Raw genomic sequence first — 19,617 nt, forward strand, 5'->3', positions numbered from 1 at the left:
GATCAGAGCAATGCACAGTTGCACAAAGCTATGGTCTACAGGCTGGTCAGAGGCCAGAGATACCCTTGAATGTGTCTGAACATAGAGAATCACTGCTCCAGCTGTTCTTCTAGCACTGCATATTCTTGTCCACCTGACATGCAACAACTTGCTAAATAGACATTCCCTGTATCATGGTACAGACAACAGTTGCAAGGAAAAGCACAACTGTGTCAGAAGTGCCTCCAGAGGAGACTGCGACCTGAACGCAGCGCCTTAGACCGCTCGGCCATCCTGACTGAATGATGCTTGCCCTGTCAGATATAGAATAGCAAACAATTGTAAGACACAAAATATGTTTACACTTGAGGGATGGCTCAGGGTCATTGTGGCACTTTTCTATCCGTTCCAAAATTGGACCAACAAACATGAATGCTGAGGGGCTGTGAAAACTGGGTGATCAAATGACTTGTGAGAGATTGTCATCTTGGTCTGCTAGCCAACCTTCAACACTGGCATCTTTCCAGCACAGGGGAGTAAAGATGTTAACAAGCTGAGTCGATTCAGTTACACACTTAATATGAAACATTCTCAAAGCAAATCAACTGATGGCGCTGTGGCTTAGTTGGTCAAAGTGCCTGTCTTGTAAACAGGAGATCCTGGGTTCAAATCCCAGCAGTGCCTCTTTTGCATTTCCTTATACTTGGTGGCAATGTCCTGAGTACTGACAGCAGCATAACTGCAAATGCAGCTTCGGGCAAAAGGCAATGGAAATACAATGTGGCAACCCACCTCAGGCACTTTGGAAGGCTTGATGCAGAGTTATTTGCAGCAGTTGCCCCAAACTGTACCCTTCCAAGGGGCGCTGTGGCTTAGTTGGTGAAAGCGCCTGTCTTGTAAACAGGAGATCCTGGGTTCAACTCCCAACAGCACCCTCACACATTAACTTGTCTATAAAAGCTTTAAAATGTTCATACCTGGGAGCAGGACTTTTATTACTTATCCCCTAAAAACACCTTTCCTAGACAGGGTCAAACCACCCAACGCAACCCCTTCCACAGTACGATGAAAAATGATTCGTTGTTACAGGTAGGTAGTCATAGAATTCCACTCAACTGTGGATCAGTCTGATTGGAGGGGACACATTGATTTCATCACAAAAGCTATGTTTTTTTTTTACGTATCATGCAAACAACAAGCAGAAACAAATAGCATGTCTCTGTGGCGCAATCGGCCAGCGCGCTCGGCTGTTAACCGAGAGGTTGGTGGTTCGAGCCCACCCAGGGACGAGTAATGGGAACTCCGTTGACTTGTGAGACTTTGTGATTATGGTCTGTTATCCAACTGGAAGCAGTTCTGCTGAAAGCAACACTTGAAGTCGTGTTTAAACCCGTTCCATTGTGTATTGTTTAACACTGGACTTTGAATACAGTGATCCCACTTCACATCCCGATGGGACCTAGTCTCAAGGTACAGAGCGGTGTGGCGTTTCATTGGGCACGGTGTTGTTGCAGTAATGATTGCCCTGTAGCTTCCTTTTTTCAATACCGAAATCAATGCTTTCAAAACACTTTGGGTTGGCGTTAGTTTTGGAACATTTTTTTTGCAGCTTAACAACTGTCTTAAAAGTACTTCTCACTGAGTGCAATGGGCTTTTAATGATGAGTGCTACAAACTCTTTAGGCAGCAATCTAAGTGTAACAACATTTGTATGGCTTGTGCTGACCAGAAGGTAAAGGGAAAACTTAGGATTGCAGGCTGTTTGAGGAGGATTGGATGACTCCCTGACACCTTAGTTGTTCAAGGGCTTACCCGTGCCTGGAGGATCACAGACCCAATGGCATGCCATGAACATGTAATGCTTCAAAACCAGGTCCCACTGAGAACCACTGCAGAGCTTCCAGAGAGAGCAGTGAAACAATTTCTTACATGGCAGCACCATGTGTGGACATTAAAGTGCAGGGATTTGGAAAGAGATGGCATGAAGAAATACCATTGCCACAGAGGATAGTATGAGAAAGCAACCTTTGCTGGCTGGCTTAAACATGTGGTCAGTTAAAAGAATAAAGCACTGGCCAGTCCAAGAACACTTTGTCAATTGCTTGATCAGAGCAATGCACAGTTGCACAAAGCTATGGTCTACAGGCTGGTCAGAGGCCAGAGATACCCTTGAATGTGTCTGAACATAGATTATCACTGCTCCAGCTGTACTTCTAGCACTGCATATTCTTGTCCACCTGACATGCAACAACTTGCTAAATAGACATTCCCTGTATCATGGTACAGACAACAGTTGCAAGGAAAAGCACAACTGTGTCAGAAGTGCCTCCAGAGGAGACTGCGACCTGAACGCAGCGCCTTAGACCGCTCGGCCATCCTGACTGAATGATGCTTGCCCTGTCAGATATAGAATAGCAAACAATTGTAAGACACAAAATATGTTTACACTTGAGGGATGGCTCAGGGTCATTGTGGCACTTTTCTATCCGTTCCAAAATTGGACCAACAAACATGAATGCTGAGGGGCTGTGAAAACTGGGTGATCAAATGACTTGTGAGAGATTGTCATCTTGGTCTGCTAGCCAACCTTCAACACTGGCATCTTTCCAGCACAGGGGAGTAAAGATGTTAACAAGCTGAGTCGATTCAGTTACACACTTAATATGAAACATTTTCAAAGCAAATCAACTGATGGCGCTGTGGCTTAGTTGGTCAAAGTGCCTGTCTTGTAAACAGGAGATCCTGGGTTCAAATCCCAGCAGTGCCTCTTTTGCATTTCCTTATACTTGGTGGCAATGTCCTGAGTACTGACAGCAGCATAACTGCAAATGCAGCTTCGGGCAAAAGGCAATGGAAATACAATGTGGCAACCCACCTCAGGCACTTTGGAAGGCTTGATGCAGAGTTATTTGCAGCAGTTGCCCCAAACTGTACCCTTCCAAGGGGCGCTGTGGCTTAGTTGGTGAAAGCGCCTGTCTTGTAAACAGGAGATCCTGGGTTCAACTCCCAACAGCACCCTCACACATTAACTTGTCTATAAAAGCTTTAAAATGTTCATACCTGGGAGCAGGACTTTTATTACTTATCCCCTAAAAACACCTTTCCTAGACAGGGTCAAACCACCCAACGCAACCCCTTCCACAGTACGATGAAAAATGATTCGTTGTTACAGGTAGGTAGTCATAGAATTCCACTCAACTGTGAATCAGTCTGATTGGAGGGGACACATTGATTTCATCACAAAAGCTATGGGTTTTTTTACGTATCATGCAAACAACAAGCAGAAACAAATAGCATGTCTCTGTGGCGCAATCGGCCAGCGCGCTCGGCTGTTAACCGAGAGGTTGGTGGTTCGAGCCCACCCAGGGACGAGTAATGGGAACTCCGTTGACTTGTGAGACTTTGTGATTATGGTCTGTTATCCAACTGGAAGCAGTTCTGCTGAAAGCAACACTTGAAGTCGTGTTTAAACCCGTTCCATTGTGTATTGTTTAACACTGGACTTTGAATACAGTGATCCCACTTCACATCCCGATGGGACCTAGTCTCAAGGTACAGAGCGGTGTGGCGTTTCATTGGGCACGGTGTTGTTGCAGTAATGATTGCCCTGTAGCTTCCTTTTTTTCAATACCGAAATCAATGCTTTCAAAACACTTTGGGTTGGCGTTAGTTTTGGAACATTTTTTTTGCAGCTTAACAACTGTCTTAAAAGTACTTCTCACTGAGTGCAATGGGCTTTTAATGATGAGTGCTACAAACTCTTTAGGCAGCAATCTAAGTGTAACAACATTTGTATGGCTTGTGCTGACCAGAAGGTAAAGGGAAAACTTAGGATTGCAGGCTGTTTGAGGAGGATTGGATGACTCCCTGACACCTTAGTTGTTCAAGGGCTTACCCGTGCCTGGAGGATCACAGACCCAATGGCATGCCATGAACACGTAATGCTTCAAAACCAGGTCCCACTGAGAACCACTGCAGAGCTTCCAGAGAGAGCAGTGAAACAATTTCTTACATGGCAGCACCATGTGTGGACATTAAAATGCAGGGATTTGGAAAGAGATGGCATGAAGAAATACCATTGCCACAGAGGATAGTATGAGAAAGCAACCTTTGCTGGCTGGCTTAAACATGTGGTCAGTTAAAAGAATAAAGCACTGGCCAGTCCAAGAACACTTTGTCAATTGCTTGATCAGAGCAATGCACAGTTGCACAAAGCTATGGTCTACAGGCTGGTCAGAGGCCAGAGATACCCTTGAATGTGTCTGAACATAGAGAATCACTGCTCCAGCTGTACTTCTAGCACTGCATATTCTTGTCCACCTGACATGCAACAACTTGCTAAATAGACATTCCCTGTATCATGGTACAGACAACAGTTGCAAGGAAAAGCACAACTGTGTCAGAAGTGCCTCCAGAGGAGACTGCGACCTGAACGCAGCGCCTTAGACCGCTCGGCCATCCTGACTGAATGATGCTTGGCCTGTCAGATATAGAATAGCAAACAATTGTAAGACACAAAATATGTTTACACTTGAGGGATGGCTCAGGGTCATTGTGGCACTTTTCTATCCGTTCCAAAATTGGACTAACAAACATGAATGCTGAGGGGCTGTGAAAACTGGGTGATCAAATGACTTGTGAGAGATTGTCATCTTGGTCTGCTAGCCAACCTTCAACACTGGCATCTTTCCAGCACAGGGGAGTAAAGATGTTAACAAGCTGAGTCGATTCAGTTACACACTTAATATGAAACATTCTCAAAGCAAATCAACTGATGGCGCTGTGGCTTAGTTGGTCAAAGTACCTGTCTAGTAAACAGGAGATCCTGGGTTCAAATCCCAGCAGTGCCTCTTTTGCATTTCCTTATACTTGGTGGCAATGTCCTGAGTACTGACAGCAGCATAACTGCAAATGCAGCTTCGGGCAAAAGGCAATGGAAATACAATGTGGCAACCCACCTCAGGCACTTTGGAAGGCTTGATGCAGAGTTATTTGCAGCAGTTGCCCCAAACTGTACCCTTCCAAGGGGCGCTGTGGCTTAGTTGGTGAAAGCGCCTGTCTTGTAAACAGGAGATCCTGGGTTCAACTCCCAACAGCACCCTCACACATTAACTTGTCTATAAAAGCTTTAAAATGTTCATACCTGGGAGCAGGACTTTTATTACTTATCCCCTAAAAACACCTTTCCTAGACAGGGTCAAACCACCCAACGCAACCCCTTCCACAGTACGATGAAAAATGATTCGTTGTTACAGGTAGGTAGTCATAGAATTCCACTCAACTGTGGATCAGTCTGATTGGAGGGGACACATTGATTTCATCACAAAAGCTATGGGTTTTTTTACGTATCATGCAAACAACAAGCAGAAACAAAGAGCATGTCTCTGTGGCGCAATCGGCCAGCGCGCTCAGCTGTTAACCGAGAGGTTGGTGGTTCGAGCCCACCCAGGGACGAGTAATGGGAACTCCGTTGACTTGTGAGACTTTGTGATTATGGTCTGTTATCCAACTGGAAGCAGTTCTGCTGAAAGCAACACTTGAAGTCGTGTTTAAACCCGTTCCATTGTGTATTGTTTAACACTGGACTTTGAATACAGTGATCCCACTTCACATCCCGATGGGACCTAGTCTCAAGGTACAGAGCGGTGTGGCGTTTCATTGGGCACGGTGTTGTTGCAGTAATGATTGCCCTGTAGCTTCCTTTTTTCAATACCGAAATCAATGCTTTCAAAACACTTTGGGTTGGCGTTAGTTTTGGAACATTTTTTTTGCAGCTTAACAACTGTCTTAAAAGTACTTCTCACTGAGTGCAATGGGCTTTTAATGATGAGTGCTACAAACTCTTTAGGCAGCAATCTAAGTGTAACAACATTTGTATGGCTTGTGCTGACCAGAAGGTAAAGGGAAAACTTAGGATTGCAGGCTGTTTGAGGAGGATTGGATGACTCCCTGACACCTTAGTTGTTCAAGGGCTTACCCGTGCCTGGAGGATCACAGACCCAATGGCATGCCATGAACATGTAATGCTTCAAAACCAGGTCCCACTGAGAACCACTGCAGAGCTTCCAGAGAGAGCAGTGAAACAATTTCTTACATGGCAGCACCATGTGTGGACATTAAAGTGCAGGGATTTGGAAAGAGATGGCATGAAGAAATACCATTGCCACAGAGGATAGTATGAGAAAGCAACCTTTGCTGGCTGGCTTAAACATGTGGTCAGTTAAAAGAATAAAGCACTGGCCAGTCCAAGAACACTTTGTCAATTGCTTGATCAGAGCAATGCACAGTTGCACAAAGCTATGGTCTACAGGCTGGTCAGAGGCCAGAGATACCCTTGAATGTGTCTGAACATAGATTATCACTGCTCCAGCTGTACTTCTAGCACTGCATATTCTTGTCCACCTGACATGCAACAACTTGCTAAATAGACATTCCCTGTATCATGGTACAGACAACAGTTGCAAGGAAAAGCACAACTGTGTCAGAAGTGCCTCCAGAGGAGACTGCGACCTGAACGCAGCGCCTTAGACCGCTCGGCCATCCTGACTGAATGATGCTTGCCCTGTCAGATATAGAATAGCAAACAATTGTAAGACACAAAATATGTTTACACTTGAGGGATGGCTCAGGGTCATTGTGGCACTTTTCTATCCGTTCCAAAATTGGACCAACAAACATGAATGCTGAGGGGCTGTGAAAACTGGGTGATCAAATGACTTGTGAGAGATTGTCATCTTGGTCTGCTAGCCAACCTTCAACACTGGCATCTTTCCAGCACAGGGGAGTAAAGATGTTAACAAGCTGAGTCGATTCAGTTACACACTTAATATGAAACATTTTCAAAGCAAATCAACTGATGGCGCTGTGGCTTAGTTGGTCAAAGTGCCTGTCTTGTAAACAGGAGATCCTGGGTTCAAATCCCAGCAGTGCCTCTTTTGCATTTCCTTATACTTGGTGGCAATGTCCTGAGTACTGACAGCAGCATAACTGCAAATGCAGCTTCGGGCAAAAGGCAATGGAAATACAATGTGGCAACCCACCTCAGGCACTTTGGAAGGCTTGATGCAGAGTTATTTGCAGCAGTTGCCCCAAACTGTACCCTTCCAAGGGGCGCTGTGGCTTAGTTGGTGAAAGCGCCTGTCTTGTAAACAGGAGATCCTGGGTTCAACTCCCAACAGCACCCTCACACATTAACTTGTCTATAAAAGCTTTAAAATGTTCATACCTGGGAGCAGGACTTTTATTACTTATCCCCTAAAAACACCTTTCCTAGACAGGGTCAAACCACCCAACGCAACCCCTTCCACAGTACGATGAAAAATGATTCGTTGTTACAGGTAGGTAGTCATAGAATTCCACTCAACTGTGAATCAGTCTGATTGGAGGGGACACATTGATTTCATCACAAAAGCTATGGGTTTTTTTACGTATCATGCAAACAACAAGCAGAAACAAATAGCATGTCTCTGTGGCGCAATCGGCCAGCGCGCTCGGCTGTTAACCGAGAGGTTGGTGGTTCGAGCCCACCCAGGGACGAGTAATGGGAACTCCGTTGACTTGTGAGACTTTGTGATTATGGTCTGTTATCCAACTGGAAGCAGTTCTGCTGAAAGCAACACTTGAAGTCGTGTTTAAACCCGTTCCATTGTGTATTGTTTAACACTGGACTTTGAATACAGTGATCCCACTTCACATCCCGATGGGACCTAGTCTCAAGGTACAGAGCGGTGTGGCGTTTCATTGGGCACGGTGTTGTTGCAGTAATGATTGCCCTGTAGCTTCCTTTTTTTCAATACCGAAATCAATGCTTTCAAAACACTTTGGGTTGGCGTTAGTTTTGGAACATTTTTTTTGCAGCTTAACAACTGTCTTAAAAGTACTTCTCACTGAGTGCAATGGGCTTTTAATGATGAGTGCTACAAACTCTTTAGGCAGCAATCTAAGTGTAACAACATTTGTATGGCTTGTGCTGACCAGAAGGTAAAGGGAAAACTTAGGATTGCAGGCTGTTTGAGGAGGATTGGATGACTCCCTGACACCTTAGTTGTTCAAGGGCTTACCCGTGCCTGGAGGATCACAGACCCAATGGCATGCCATGAACACGTAATGCTTCAAAACCAGGTCCCACTGAGAACCACTGCAGAGCTTCCAGAGAGAGCAGTGAAACAATTTCTTACATGGCAGCACCATGTGTGGACATTAAAATGCAGGGATTTGGAAAGAGATGGCATGAAGAAATACCATTGCCACAGAGGATAGTATGAGAAAGCAACCTTTGCTGGCTGGCTTAAACATGTGGTCAGTTAAAAGAATAAAGCACTGGCCAGTCCAAGAACACTTTGTCAATTGCTTGATCAGAGCAATGCACAGTTGCACAAAGCTATGGTCTACAGGCTGGTCAGAGGCCAGAGATACCCTTGAATGTGTCTGAACATAGAGAATCACTGCTCCAGCTGTACTTCTAGCACTGCATATTCTTGTCCACCTGACATGCAACAACTTGCTAAATAGACATTCCCTGTATCATGGTACAGACAACAGTTGCAAGGAAAAGCACAACTGTGTCAGAAGTGCCTCCAGAGGAGACTGCGACCTGAACGCAGCGCCTTAGACCGCTCGGCCATCCTGACTGAATGATGCTTGGCCTGTCAGATATAGAATAGCAAACAATTGTAAGACACAAAATATGTTTACACTTGAGGGATGGCTCAGGGTCATTGTGGCACTTTTCTATCCGTTCCAAATTTGGACTAACAAACATGAATGCTGAGGGGCTGTGAAAACTGGGTGATCAAATGACTTGTGAGAGATTGTCATCTTGGTCTGCTAGCCAACCTTCAACACTGGCATCTTTCCAGCACAGGGGAGTAAAGATGTTAACAAGCTGAGTCGATTCAGTTACACACTTAATATGAAACATTCTCAAAGCAAATCAACTGATGGCGCTGTGGCTTAGTTGGTCAAAGTACCTGTCTAGTAAACAGGAGATCCTGGGTTCAAATCCCAGCAGTGCCTCTTTTGCATTTCCTTATACTTGGTGGCAATGTCCTGAGTACTGACAGCAGCATAACTGCAAATGCAGCTTCGGGCAAAAGGCAATGGAAATACAATGTGGCAACCCACCTCAGGCACTTTGGAAGGCTTGATGCAGAGTTATTTGCAGCAGTTGCCCCAAACTGTACCCTTCCAAGGGGCGCTGTGGCTTAGTTGGTGAAAGCGCCTGTCTTGTAAACAGGAGATCCTGGGTTCAACTCCCAACAGCACCCTCACACATTAACTTGTCTATAAAAGCTTTAAAATGTTCATACCTGGGAGCAGGACTTTTATTACTTATCCCCTAAAAACACCTTTCCTAGACAGGGTCAAACCACCCAACGCAACCCCTTCCACAGTACGATGAAAAATGATTCGTTGTTACAGGTAGGTAGTCATAGAATTCCACTCAACTGTGGATCAGTCTGATTGGAGGGGACACATTGATTTCATCACAAAAGCTATGGGTTTTTTTACGTATCATGCAAACAACAAGCAGAAACAAAGAGCATGTCTCTGTGGCGCAATCGGCCAGCGCGCTCAGCTGTTAACCGAGAGGTTGGTGGTTCGAGCCCACCCAGGGACGAGCAATGGGAACTCCGTTGACTTGTGAGACTTTGTGATTATGGTCTGTTATCCAACTGGAAGCAGTTCTGCTGAAAGCAACACTTGAAGTCGTGTTTAAACCCGTTCCATTGTGTATTGTTTAACACTGGACTTTGAATACAGTGATCCCACTTCACATCCCGATGGGACCTAGTCTCAAGGTACAGAGCGGTGTGGCGTTTCATTGGGCACGGTGTTGTTGCAGTAATGATTGCCCTGTAGCTTCCTTTTTTTCAATACCGAAATCAATGCTTTCAAAACACTTTGGGTTGGCGTTAGTTTTGGAACATTTTTTTTGCAGCTTAACAACTGTCTTAAAAGTACTTCTCACTGAGTGCAATGGGCTTTTAATGATGAGTGCTACAAACTCTTTAGGCAGCAATCTAAGTGTAACAACATTTGTATGGCTTGTGCTGACCAGAAGGTAAAGGGAAAACTTAGGATTGCAGGCTGTTTGAGGAGGATTGGATGACTCCCTGACACCTTAGTTGTTCAAGGGCTTACCCGTGCCTGGAGGATCACAGACCCAATGGCATGCCATGAACACGTAATGCTTCAAAACCAGGTCCCACTGAGAACCACTGCAGAGCTTCCAGAGAGAGCAGTGAAACAATTTCTTACATGGCAGCACCATGTGTGGACATTAAAATGCAGGGATTTGGAAAGAGATGGCATGAAGAAATACCATTGCCACAGAGGATAGTATGAGAAAGCAACCTTTGCTGGCTGGCTTAAACATGTGGTCAGTTAAAAGAATAAAGCACTGGCCAGTCCAAGAACACTTTGTCAATTGCTTGATCAGAGCAATGCACAGTTGCACAAAGCTATGGTCTACAGGCTGGTCAGAGGCCAGAGATACCCTTGAATGTGTCTGAACATAGAGAATCACTGCTCCAGCTGTACTTCTAGCACTGCATATTCTTGTCCACCTGACATGCAACAACTTGCTAAATAGACATTCCCTGTATCATGGTACAGACAACAGTTGCAAGGAAAAGCACAACTGTGTCAGAAGTGCCTCCAGAGGAGACTGCGACCTGAACGCAGCGCCTTAGACCGCTCGGCCATCCTGACTGAACGATGCTTGGCCTGTCAGATATAGAATAGCAAACAATTGTAAGACACAAAATATGTTTACACTTGAGGGATGGCTCAGGGTCATTGTGGCACTTTTCTATCCGTTCCAAAATTGGACCAACAAACATGAATGCTGAGGGGCTGTGAAAACTGGGTGATCAAATGACTTGTGAGAGATTGTCATCTTGGTCTGCTAGCCAACCTTCAACACTGGCATCTTTCCAGCACAGGGGAGTAAAGATGTTAACAAGCTGATTCGATTCAGTTACACACTTAATATGAAACATTCTCAAAGCAAATCAACTGATGGCGCTGTGGCTTAGTTGGTCAAAGTGCCTGTCTAGTAAACAGGAGATCCTGGGTTCAAATCCCAGCAGTGCCTCTTTTGCATTTCCTTATACTTGGTGGCAATGTCCTGAGTACTGACAGCAGCATAACTGCAAATGCAGCTTCGGGCAAAAGGCAATGGAAATACAATGTGGCAACCCACCTCAGGCACTTTGGAAGGCTTGATGCAGAGTTATTTGCAGCAGTTGCCCCAAACTGTACCCTTCCAAGGGGTGCTGTGGCTTAGTTGGTGAAAGTGTCTGTCTTGTAAACAGCAGATCCTGGGTTCAACTCCCAACAGCACCCTCACACATTAACTTGTCTATAAAAGCTTTAAAATGTTCATACCTGGGAGCAGGACTTTTATTACTTATCCCCTAAAAACACCTTTCCTAGACAGGGTCAAACCACCCAACGCAACCCCTTCCACAGTACGATGAAAAATGATTCGTTGTTACAGGTAGGTAGTCATAGAATTCCACTCAACTGTGGATCAGTCTGATTGGAGGGGACACATTGATTTCATCACAAAAGCTATGGTTTTTTTTTACGTATCATGCAAACAACAAGCAGAAACAAATAGCATGTCTCTGTGGCGCAGTCGGCCAGCGCACTCGGCTGTTAACCGAGAGGTTGGTGGTTCGAGCCCACCCAGGGACGAGTAATGGGAACTCCGTTGACTTGTGAGACTTTGTGATTATGGTCTGTTATCCAACTGGAAGCAGTTCTGCTGAAAGCAACACTTGAAGTCGTGTTTAAACCCGTTCCATTGTGTATTGTTTAACACTGGACTTTGAATACAGTGATCCCACTTCACATCCCGATGGGACCTAGTCTCAAGGTACAGAGCGGTGTGGCGTTTCATTGGGCACGGTGTTGTTGCAGTAATGATTGCCCTGTAGCTTCCTTTTTTTCAATACCGAAATCAATGCTTTCAAAACACTTTGGGTTGGCGTTAGTTTTGGAACATTTTTTTTGCAGCTTAACAACTGTCTTAAAAGTACTTCTCACTGAGTGCAATGGGCTTTTAATGATGAGTGCTACAAACTCTTTAGGCAGCAATCTAAGTGTAACAACATTTGTATGGCTTGTGCTGACCAGAAGGTAAAGGGAAAACTTAGGATTGCAGGCTGTTTGAGGAGGATTGGATGACTCCCTGACACCTTAGTTGTTCAAGGGCTTACCCGTGCCTGGAGGATCACAGACCCAATGGCATGCCATGAACACGTAATGCTTCAAAACCAGGTCCCACTGAGAACCACTGCAGAGCTTCCAGAGAGAGCAGTGAAACAATTTCTTACATGGCAGCACCATGTGTGGACATTAAAGTGCAGGGATTTGGAAAGAGATGGCATGAAGAAATACCATTGCCACAGAGGATAGTATGAGAAAGCAACCTTTGCTGGCTGGCTTAAACATGTGGTCAGTTAAAAGAATAAAGCACTGGCCAGTCCAAGAACACTTTGTCAATTGCTTGATCAGAGCAATGCACAGTTGCACAAAGCTATGGTCTACAGGCTGGTCAGAGGCCAGAGATACCCTTGAATGTGTCTGAACATAGAGAATCACTGCTCCAGCTGTACTTCTAGCACTGCATATTCTTGTCCACCTGACATGCAACAACTTGCTAAATAGACATTCCCTGTATCATGGTACAGACAACAGTTGCAAGGAAAAGCACAACTGTGTCAGAAGTGCCTCCAGAGGAGACTGCGACCTGAACGCAGCGCCTTAGACCGCTCGGCCATCCTGACTGAATGATGCTTGGCCTGTCAGATATAGAATAGCAAACAATTGTAAGACACAAAATATGTTTACACTTGAGGGATGGCTCAGGGTCATTGTGGCACTTTTCTATCCGTTCCAAAATTGGACCAACAAACATGAATGCTGAGGGGCTGTGAAAACTGGGTGATCAAATGACTTGTGAGAGATTGTCATCTTGGTCTGCTAGCCAACCTTCAACACTGGCATCTTTCCAGCACAGGGGAGTAAAGATGTTAACAAGCTGAGTCGATTCAGTTACACACTTAATATGAAACATTCTCAAAGCAAATCAACTGATGGCGCTGCGGCTTAGTTGGTCAAAGTGCCTGTCTTGTAAACAGGAGATCCTGGGTTCAAATCCCAGCAGTGCCTCTTTTGCATTTCCTTATACTTGGTGGCAATGTCCTGAGTACTGACAGCAGCATAACTGCAAATGCAGCTTCGGGCAAAAGGCAATGGAAATACAATGTGGCAACCCACCTCAGGCAATTTGGAAGGCTTGATGCAGAGTTATTTGCAGCAGTTGCCCCAAACTGTACACTACCAAGGGGCGCTGTGGCTTAGTTGGTGAAAGCACCTGTCTTGTAAACAGGACATCCTGGGTTCAACTCCCACCAGCACCCTCACACATTAACCTGTCTATAAAAGCTTTAAAATGTTCATACCTGGGAGCAGGACTTTTATTACTTATCCCCTAAAAACACCTTTCCTAGACAGGGTCAAACCACCCAACGCAACCCCTTCCACAGTACGATGAAAAATGATTCGTTGTTACAGGTAGGTAGTCATAGAATTCCACTCAACTGTGGATCAGTCTGATTTGAGGGGACACATTGATTTCATCACAAAAGCTATGGGTTTTTTTTACGTATCATGCAAACAACAAGCAGAAACAAATAGCATGTCTCTGTGGCGCAATCGGCCAGCGCGCTCGGCTGTTAACCGAGAGGTTGGTGGTTCGAGCCCACCCAGGGACGAGTAATGGGAACTCCGTTGACTTGTGAGACTTTGTGATTATGGTCTGTTATCCAACTGGAAGCAGTTCTGCTAAAAGCAACACTTGAAGTCATGTTTAAACCCGTTCCATTGTGTATTGTTTAACACTGGACTTTGAATACAGTGATCCCACTTCACATCCCGATGGGACCTAGTCTCAAGGTACAGAGCGGTGTGGCGTTTCATTGGGCACGGTGTTGTTGCAGTAATGATTGCCCTGTAGCTTCCTTTTTTTCAATACCGAAATCAATGCTTTCAAAACACTTTGGGTTGGCGTTAGTTTTGGAACATTTTTTTTTGCAGCTTAACAACTGTCTTAAAAGTACTTCTCACTGAGTGCAATGGGCTTTTAATGATGAGTGCTACAAACTCTTTAGGCAGCAATCTAAGTGTAACAACATTTGTATGGCTTGTGCTGACCAGAAGGTAAAGGGAAAACTTAGGATTGCAGGCTGTTTGAGGAGGATTGGATGACTCCCTGACACCTTAGTTGTTCAAGGGCTTACCCGTGCCTGGAGGATCACAGACCCAATGGCATGCCATGAACACGTAATGCTTCAAAACCAGGTCCCACTGAGAACCACTGCAGAGCTTCCAGAGAGAGCAGTGAAACAATTTCTTACATGGCAGCACCATGTGTGGACATTAAAGTGCAGGGATTTGGAAAGAGATGGCATGAAGAAATACCATTGCCACAGAGGATAGTATGAGAAAGCAACCTTTGCTGGCTGGCTTAAACATGTGGTCAGTTAAAAGAATAAAGCACTGGCCAGTCCAAGAACACTTTGTCAATTGCTTGATCAGAGCAATGCACAGTTGCACAAAGCTATGGTCTACAGGCTGGTCAGAGGCCAGAGATACCCTTGAATGTGTCTGAACATAGAGAATCACTGCTCCAGCTGTACTTCTAGCACTGCATATTCTTGTCCACCTGACATGTAACAACTTGCTAAATAGACATTCCCTGTATCATGGTACAGACAACAGTTGCAAGGAAAAGCACAACTGTGTCAGAAGTGCCTACAGAGGAGACTGCGACCTGAACGCAGCGCCTTAGACCGCTCGGCCATCCTGACTGAATGATGCTTGGCCTGTCAGATATAGAATAGCAAACAATTGTAAGACACAAAATATGTTTACACTTGAGGGATGGCTCAGGGTCATTGTGGCACTTTTCTATCCGTTCCAAAATTGGACCAACAAACATGAATGCTGAGGGGCTGTGAAAACTGGGTGATCAAATGACTTGTGAGAGATTGTCATCTTGGTCTGCTAGCCAACCTTCAACACTGGCATCTTTCCAGCACAGGGGAGTAAAGATGTTAACAAGGTGATTCGATTCAGTTACACACTTAATATGAAACATTCTCAAAGCAAATCAATTGATGGCGCTGTGGCTTAGTTGGTCAAAGTGCCTGTCTAGTAAACAGGAGATCCTGGGTTCAAATCCCAGCAGTGCCTCTTTTGCATTTCCTTATACTTGGTGGCAATGTCCTGAGTACTGACAGCAGCATAACTGCAAATGCAGCTTCGGGCAAAAGGCAATGGAAATACAATGTGGCAACCCACCTCAGGCACTTTGGAAGGCTTGATGCAGAGTTATTTGCAGCAGTTGCCCCAAACTGTACCCTTCCAAGGGGCGCTGTGGCTTAGTTGGTGAAAGCGCCTGTCTTGTAAACAGGAGATCCTGGGTTCAACTCCCAGCAGCACCCTCACACATTAACTTGTCTATAAAAGCTTTAAAATGTTCATACCTGGGAGCAGGACTTTTATTACTTATCCCCTAAAAACACCTTTCCTAGACAGGGTCAAACCACCCAACGCAACCCCTTCCACAGTACGATGAAAAATGATTCGTTGTTACAGGTAGGTAGTCATAGAATTCCACTCAACTGTGGATCAGTCTGATTGGAGGGGACACATTGATTTCATCACAAAAGCTATGGGTTTTTTTACGTATCATGCAAACAACAAGCAGAAACAAACAGCATGTCTCTGTGGCGCAATCGGCCAGCGAGCTGGGCTGTTAACCGAGAGGTTGGTGGTTCGAGCCCACCCAGGGACGAGTAATGGGAACTCCGTTGACCTGTGAGACTTTGTGATTATGGTCTGTTATCCAACTGGAAGCAGTTCTGCTAAAAGCAACACTTGAAGTTGTGTTTAAACCCGTTCCATTGTGTATTGTTTAACACTGGACTTTGAATACAGTGATCCCACTTCACATCCCGATGGGACCTAGTCTCAAGGTACAGAGCTGTGTGGCGTTTCATTGGGCACGGTGTTGTTGCAGTAATGATTGCCCTGTAGCTTCCTTTTTTTCAATACCGAAATCAATGCTTTCAAAACACTTTGGGTTGGCGTTAGTTTTGGAACATTTTTTTTGCAGTTTAACAACTGTCTTAAAAGTACTTCTCACTGAGTGCAATGGGCTTTTAATGATGAGTGCTACAAACTCTTTAGGCAGCAATCTAAGTGTAACAACATTTGTATGGCTTGTGCTGACCAGAAGGTAAAGGGAAAACTTAGGATTGCAGGCTGTTTGAGGAGGATTGGATGACTCCCTGACACCTTAGTTGTTCAAGGGCTTACCCGTGCCTGGAGGATCACAGACCCAATGGCATGCCATGAACACGTAATGCTTCAAAACCAGGTCCCACTGAGAACCACTGCAGAGCTTCCAGAGAGAGCAGTGAAACAATTTCTTACATGGCAGCACCATGTGTGGACATTAAAGTGCAGGGATTTGGAAAGAGATGGCATGAAGAAATACCATTGCCACAGAGGATAGTATGAGAAAGCAACCTTTGCTGGCTGGCTTAAACATGTGGTCAGTTAAAAGAATAAAGCACTGGCCAGTCCAAGAACACTTTGTCAATTGCTTGATCAGAGCAATGCACAGTTGCACAAAGCTATGGTCTACAGGCTGGTCAGAGGCCAGAGATACCCTTGAATGTGTCTGAACATAGAGAATCACTGCTCCAGCTGTACTTCTAGCACTGCATATTCTTGTCCACCTGACATGCAACAACTTGCTAAATAGACATTCCCTGTATCATGGTACAGACAACAGTTGCAAGGAAAAGCACAACTGTGTCAGAAGTGCCTCCAGAGGAGACTGCGACCTGAACGCAGCGCCTTAGACCGCTCGGCCATCCTGACTGAATGATGCTTGCCCTGTCAGATATAGAATAGCAAACAATTGTAAGACACAAAATATGTTTACACTTGAGGGATGGCTCAGGGTCATTGTGGCACTTTTCTATCCGTTCCAAAATTGGACCAACAAACATGAATGCTGAGGGGCTGTGAAAACTGGGTGATCAAATGACTTGTGAGAGATTGTCATCTTGGTCTGCTAGCCAACCTTCAACACTGGCATCTTTCCAGCACAGGGGAGTAAAGATGTTAACAAGCTGCTAGCAGCACGGCCCAGCTCCGGGTACAGAAAGACCAAGCTGCTATGAATGTGTTTTCTTTTATAACAGTAAACGTTAGGTAGTAACATGTTAAAACTAGGTCTGGTCGAGAAAAAAAACCAATCTAAAAGTTAGTAAAACCTAAAGAAAACACATAATAGAGCATCAATAAGATATCTATGAATGCAAAATGGTAAGAAGTGTAATTATAAAATTTGAAAAATTATCTGCTCCAAGCTGTGAAGGGTTACTATATGAACAGTATGTAAGGGTTAAACAAATCAATAAGTAAATTACGTCATTTAACCTTGTATTTACTTTAACTTACTCTTAACGTTATTTTCTGCTCACACTAATTGTAAAAACAGCTGTGACCTGTGATGACATTATAGAGGACTTTGCATCCAAAAAAGCAAGAAGATAAACATTTTGACATGGTCATTAACAGGAACAGGGTAATAAAAAAAATGGCTTTTTAGGGCTTTAGACTAATGTTTTCTCATTCCTTTTTTCTCACTTTTTTTTTTTAAATATATAATTTTATTAGCTGTATTTTACTACTAAACCTTGTATTTGCACTTTTGGCTAATTATTGTTCACTAAAGTTATAATTGTGTTGCATTGTTTTTGTTGTTGTGGAATTTATAATTATCTTGCTGTGTTCTAAAATAATAAATATGAACTCAAACTAGAATCTTTTGTAGAATATTTAATCTGTCTGCTATATCAAGAGAATAAGTTTTAATTGCTTAATCAGCAAAGTAGGAATTTCTGGTGCAACCTCCCCATCTTTATAAGATGTGGAGAAGGGAAAATCAGTACAACAGGTATGCTTTATGAAGCATTCAAACAGTAACAGTAGAAGTAGAAATGTGGCAAGTCTGCAAGCTTTACTTTGGCTGTTTCAGTGAGTGTACTTAATAAGCAGTAAAATAATTGTGTCCCATCATGTTCAAAGAGGTACAGATAGAATGCGTAAGGTTTGTGATTGCATACAGTTGCTGGTTCGCGATGGCAGTACTCCACTATCCACCGCAAGGCAGGGCCACAAAATGATCCTGCTTAGGGACCCCAGATATGTAGAGTTCCTGATTATTCCCAAGGTATGCTGGTTGGCAGCAGCAAAGAACTGAGTTTGGCACCCCTTAAAAGGGTTTTATATCATGTATGCAAGTTTAATTCAGTGTAATCAATACAAACCTCAAACAGACATTATTTTTCATATTATTTAATGTGTACTGTTGGAGTTTGAGTGTTTTTGTTGTTTGAAATGTGCGTTGCTGCTATTCTTGGACAGGTTTGCCTTGAGAAAGAGTTAACTGATCTCAATGGGACTAAACACAGAGACATTAACAAGATATAGGAACAAAAACAGCTTTCTTGTACTAAGAGCTGTTTTCTCTCCATCTCGATTTAATGATCCTTTTACTGTGGTATCTCTAGTGTATCTATTTATCTGTTATCTGTTTAGATCATGTTCCATATTTTAAATCCTTGCAACCTATACGTATGTTGTTGAGTTGTTGCACTCAGTGAAATTCAAACAGTTTGGTTAACTTATTTATTTTTGAAGTCTTTTAAATATTCATATTGGACTCGTCTCTGAAGTTTTAAATGCTTAAAAAGCTGTTTATGAATTCTTTGTTCCCAAACTTTTCAGCCGATGACGTCCAAAATAAGGGGCTAGAGACCAGGGTCCCACACCGACTTAAAATATTTAACGTTGCACACAGCCAAGCAGACTAATGGGCTAATATTATTTTTGTTGTAAAAAATGCTTTAAGCAGACACATTTATATTGGTCTATATTTTTACAATAATGGGGTCAAATATTCGATTTTAAGAAATGTTTCATTTTTATGCTTTTGAAAGGCATCTCATGACCCTTTGAACCACTTTACCTGGTTTATAACCCTGTTTGTAACGGTTACATTCATACCTATGTATATATATATATATATATATATATATATATGAGAAAATATTGTCTAATAAATGTTTAAATAAATGTTAGGACGTTTAAAAAAATAAACATATTAAGCCACTTGAGGGGACCTTGTATTTTGCTAAAACCACATGGATTTCCAACCTTTTAAAATGCCCATCAGATTGAACTGATATTTTTAACACATACGTCTTGAGTATTACATTTTTTAAAATTATTTTCTTATATTCACACGTACAGTTTTAGAAAAGTGAACACATAAAGCCCTTTTGGTATAGCTGCTTGTTGGGTCTCAGCATAGACTGTAAATAATAATACTGTTAGACTATATATATATATATATATATATATATATATATACACACACATATATACACATATATATATATATATAGTCTATGTGTCTCAGCAGCAAGTAGCACAAAACTCTTTCAACGAACAAAGAGATGCACTATCAGCACAGTTAACAAC

At 43.5% G+C, this 19,617-nt stretch overlaps 24 non-coding genes across 24 annotated transcripts; all 24 read left to right on the forward strand.

The window, feature by feature from the left end:
- The first annotated feature begins 589 nt into the window (after positions 1–589).
- Positions 590–663, forward strand: trnat-ugu (transfer RNA threonine (anticodon UGU)). Its single transcript has one exon. It is a non-coding gene; the product is annotated as a tRNA-Thr (tRNA).
- Positions 664–840: 177 nt separating this feature from the next.
- trnat-ugu (transfer RNA threonine (anticodon UGU)) lies at positions 841–914 on the forward strand. Its single transcript has one exon. It is a non-coding gene; the product is annotated as a tRNA-Thr (tRNA).
- A 280-nt stretch (positions 915–1,194) lies between these two features.
- Positions 1,195–1,268, forward strand: trnan-guu (transfer RNA asparagine (anticodon GUU)). The gene has a single exon. It is a non-coding gene; the product is annotated as a tRNA-Asn (tRNA).
- Positions 1,269–2,672: 1,404 nt separating this feature from the next.
- On the forward strand, positions 2,673–2,746 carry trnat-ugu (transfer RNA threonine (anticodon UGU)). The gene has a single exon. It is a non-coding gene; the product is annotated as a tRNA-Thr (tRNA).
- A 177-nt stretch (positions 2,747–2,923) lies between these two features.
- Positions 2,924–2,997, forward strand: trnat-ugu (transfer RNA threonine (anticodon UGU)). Its single transcript has one exon. It is a non-coding gene; the product is annotated as a tRNA-Thr (tRNA).
- A 279-nt stretch (positions 2,998–3,276) lies between these two features.
- trnan-guu (transfer RNA asparagine (anticodon GUU)) lies at positions 3,277–3,350 on the forward strand. Its single transcript has one exon. It is a non-coding gene; the product is annotated as a tRNA-Asn (tRNA).
- Positions 3,351–4,755: 1,405 nt separating this feature from the next.
- Positions 4,756–4,829, forward strand: trnat-agu (transfer RNA threonine (anticodon AGU)). The gene has a single exon. It is a non-coding gene; the product is annotated as a tRNA-Thr (tRNA).
- Positions 4,830–5,006: 177 nt separating this feature from the next.
- trnat-ugu (transfer RNA threonine (anticodon UGU)) lies at positions 5,007–5,080 on the forward strand. Its single transcript has one exon. It is a non-coding gene; the product is annotated as a tRNA-Thr (tRNA).
- Positions 5,081–5,359: 279 nt separating this feature from the next.
- trnan-guu (transfer RNA asparagine (anticodon GUU)) lies at positions 5,360–5,433 on the forward strand. Its single transcript has one exon. It is a non-coding gene; the product is annotated as a tRNA-Asn (tRNA).
- Positions 5,434–6,837: 1,404 nt separating this feature from the next.
- Positions 6,838–6,911, forward strand: trnat-ugu (transfer RNA threonine (anticodon UGU)). Its single transcript has one exon. It is a non-coding gene; the product is annotated as a tRNA-Thr (tRNA).
- Positions 6,912–7,088: 177 nt separating this feature from the next.
- On the forward strand, positions 7,089–7,162 carry trnat-ugu (transfer RNA threonine (anticodon UGU)). Its single transcript has one exon. It is a non-coding gene; the product is annotated as a tRNA-Thr (tRNA).
- A 279-nt stretch (positions 7,163–7,441) lies between these two features.
- On the forward strand, positions 7,442–7,515 carry trnan-guu (transfer RNA asparagine (anticodon GUU)). The gene has a single exon. It is a non-coding gene; the product is annotated as a tRNA-Asn (tRNA).
- A 1,405-nt stretch (positions 7,516–8,920) lies between these two features.
- trnat-agu (transfer RNA threonine (anticodon AGU)) lies at positions 8,921–8,994 on the forward strand. The gene has a single exon. It is a non-coding gene; the product is annotated as a tRNA-Thr (tRNA).
- A 177-nt stretch (positions 8,995–9,171) lies between these two features.
- Positions 9,172–9,245, forward strand: trnat-ugu (transfer RNA threonine (anticodon UGU)). Its single transcript has one exon. It is a non-coding gene; the product is annotated as a tRNA-Thr (tRNA).
- A 279-nt stretch (positions 9,246–9,524) lies between these two features.
- Positions 9,525–9,598, forward strand: trnan-guu (transfer RNA asparagine (anticodon GUU)). The gene has a single exon. It is a non-coding gene; the product is annotated as a tRNA-Asn (tRNA).
- A 1,405-nt stretch (positions 9,599–11,003) lies between these two features.
- trnat-agu (transfer RNA threonine (anticodon AGU)) lies at positions 11,004–11,077 on the forward strand. Its single transcript has one exon. It is a non-coding gene; the product is annotated as a tRNA-Thr (tRNA).
- Positions 11,078–11,254: 177 nt separating this feature from the next.
- Positions 11,255–11,328, forward strand: trnat-ugu (transfer RNA threonine (anticodon UGU)). Its single transcript has one exon. It is a non-coding gene; the product is annotated as a tRNA-Thr (tRNA).
- A 280-nt stretch (positions 11,329–11,608) lies between these two features.
- On the forward strand, positions 11,609–11,682 carry trnan-guu (transfer RNA asparagine (anticodon GUU)). Its single transcript has one exon. It is a non-coding gene; the product is annotated as a tRNA-Asn (tRNA).
- Positions 11,683–13,087: 1,405 nt separating this feature from the next.
- Positions 13,088–13,161, forward strand: trnat-ugu (transfer RNA threonine (anticodon UGU)). The gene has a single exon. It is a non-coding gene; the product is annotated as a tRNA-Thr (tRNA).
- A 177-nt stretch (positions 13,162–13,338) lies between these two features.
- On the forward strand, positions 13,339–13,412 carry trnat-ugu (transfer RNA threonine (anticodon UGU)). The gene has a single exon. It is a non-coding gene; the product is annotated as a tRNA-Thr (tRNA).
- Positions 13,413–13,692: 280 nt separating this feature from the next.
- trnan-guu (transfer RNA asparagine (anticodon GUU)) lies at positions 13,693–13,766 on the forward strand. Its single transcript has one exon. It is a non-coding gene; the product is annotated as a tRNA-Asn (tRNA).
- Positions 13,767–15,172: 1,406 nt separating this feature from the next.
- On the forward strand, positions 15,173–15,246 carry trnat-agu (transfer RNA threonine (anticodon AGU)). The gene has a single exon. It is a non-coding gene; the product is annotated as a tRNA-Thr (tRNA).
- A 177-nt stretch (positions 15,247–15,423) lies between these two features.
- Positions 15,424–15,497, forward strand: trnat-ugu (transfer RNA threonine (anticodon UGU)). The gene has a single exon. It is a non-coding gene; the product is annotated as a tRNA-Thr (tRNA).
- A 279-nt stretch (positions 15,498–15,776) lies between these two features.
- On the forward strand, positions 15,777–15,850 carry trnan-guu (transfer RNA asparagine (anticodon GUU)). The gene has a single exon. It is a non-coding gene; the product is annotated as a tRNA-Asn (tRNA).
- The last annotated feature ends 3,767 nt before the right edge of the window (positions 15,851–19,617 follow it).

This window comes from Labrus mixtus, chromosome 22 (assembly GCF_963584025.1).
Source record: "Labrus mixtus chromosome 22, fLabMix1.1, whole genome shotgun sequence".
Classification (NCBI taxonomy): domain Eukaryota; kingdom Metazoa; phylum Chordata; class Actinopteri; order Labriformes; family Labridae; genus Labrus; species Labrus mixtus.